Below are 2,361 nucleotides of genomic sequence, written 5' to 3'. Positions count from 1 at the left end.
ATAGTTGTAAGTCATATCCCCTATTAACCCCTTGCTTGGCTTGGTCGCATGTGATGAGACCAAATCCAGGGGTCCATTACCTGGCATGGTTGCATCACATGCGACCCCCCGCCGTCCGCTGTCCCCTCCATGTTCCTATACCCGACAGTGACTCAGTAGTCTCTGACTGCTGACATCACTGCTGGAATCAGGTCCCAGAATGCCGCGTACACACTCCGCTGCACTCTTCATAAGGGGGTGGAGTATATGCACATGGGTGATGGTGGGGAGTAACCGCCAGGGGGAAACTTTGACGGGTTGGGGAGAGGGGAGATAAAGTTAAATATTGAAATTATTCCGAGGGAGGGGGGTAAAATATAATTAAGAACCGGGTCAGTTATAAAAAAATTGGATTTTTTACTAAGGTGGTGTGGGGGGGTACTATTAGAATTTAAGATCACTGGGGGGTTTATGGCCATTGGGGGTGGAAAGTTATTTTATAATGGGGGTCTATGGACAAAACATGGACAAAACATCCTCTAGTTTTTTTTATTTTAAACAAAATAATTTAATATTTTTTTTTAAATCACTTTTTAAACTTTTATAAAGTAATAAAAAAAACATCAATTTCTGAGCTGTTTCGTGTGGAAAAAATAGTCAGTTAAGGAACTTCAGTAGCATCACATCAATATGCTCCCTTAATAGGGCCACTACAAACATGCACCGCATGCAAAAATTGTGTATGGTAACCCAAATTTCATAGATGTTGGGTGAAAACTGGGAACATGCAGTAATGTATTTCTATTGGAGAAAGCTTTAAGTACCCCTAAGGAATTACTTATGTCTATGTCCAGGAGAAAAAAATTACTAGAAAGCGCCTTTCTTGGGTGAATCATTTCAAAATTGTCAGTGGAGGGATCAATTGCGCGTGCAAGCCTTCAAACGTAAAGGGGACGTGGCGAGCCTGGTAGGGGGCGTGGCCTCACTGGCATTACTATTGGGTCGGGGCGGCCCCCTTGATGTCACTAGTGGGAGTGTGCACAGCCCATCAGGTCACTCGTGGGTGCGTGCCCAGCACCTACGGAGGTGCTGGGCTTCCCCCAAGCTCTCCCTTAAATTTGAATACATGCTGTGGGCGTGCACACGGCATCTATTCACATGGTGGTATCGGGCAGGCTGTTTTAGCAGGGCACCACAAAAGAGGCAGGGTGCATTTTGCCCTTTAAAAATCAGGCAGGGTGTGACTAAAACAGCTCCAGTTTGCACAAAGTGAACAGACACACTTTTTACCATCTAGAAATGGTTGTTTAAAATTTTTGAATTCTGGGGGTCATTCCGATCTGATCGCTTGCTGCCATTTTTTACAGTGCAGCACTCGGGTCACTACTGCGCATCTGTATGCACCGCAATGTGCAGGCGCGTCATACGGGTACAAAGCTGATCGTTGCAGAGTGATGGATTTAACGAAGAATCCATTCGCACAGCCGATCGCAAGGGGATTGACAGGAAGAGGTCGTTTGTGGGTGTCAACTGACCGTTTTCTGGGAGTGTTTGGAAAAATTCAGGCGTGCCCAAGCGTTTGCAGGGCGGGTGTCTGACGTCAATTCTGGACACGAATAGGCTGAAGTGATTGCAGCGGCTGAGTAAGTTCAAACCTACTCAAACTGCGCAAAACTTTTTTGTACCGCTTTGCTGCACAAGCATCCACACACTTGCAAAGCAAAAATACAATCCCCTATAGGCGGCGACTATCTGTTTGCAGCGCTGCAAACAACCGCTAGCGAGCGATCAACTCGGAATGACCCCCTGTGTCACAAGCAGATCTTTAATGACTGGGTCATTTTTTTGCCAGCCACATAGTGGCAAAAAGTATGAAATCAGATATCGTTTGACCTGCACTACCAAATTTATTATATACCTTATTACTTGCCCTTGTGGCGTAAGTTACGTCGATAAGACAATCAGAACCTTGTGTTAGCAAATTGCTACACACATCATCTTTTAAGCAGCCATTGTGACTGGACAGAGTGACCAACCTGTGGCATGCCATTTCATTTAGGCAGGTCATAGCTTGTCCATTTATGTTACATGATCATTGATATACCAGCTTCTAGTTGAGGGGGAGACCCCTCCATGCGACTTGTAAGGTATGTATCAAATTGGATATTCTTTTAGGGACTTTGGCCCCAAATGCTGGGCTTACACTATTTTTGTAGTGTTTCTACATTATGTGTATTTGACCTGCAGTGTCCAGGAGGCTGCTATTTAGTTATTGCTTTATTGGAGGCATACTGCTCCTTATCTGCACCTGCATTATGGATCATCTGTATACTTCCTTAGTATATTTAGCTCTATATTTATGTGAATACATAGTCTGCCATT

This window comes from Pseudophryne corroboree, chromosome 1 (genome assembly GCF_028390025.1).
Source record: "Pseudophryne corroboree isolate aPseCor3 chromosome 1, aPseCor3.hap2, whole genome shotgun sequence".
Lineage (NCBI taxonomy): Eukaryota > Metazoa > Chordata > Amphibia > Anura > Myobatrachidae > Pseudophryne > Pseudophryne corroboree.
Note: the sequence above shows the minus strand (reverse complement) of the source record.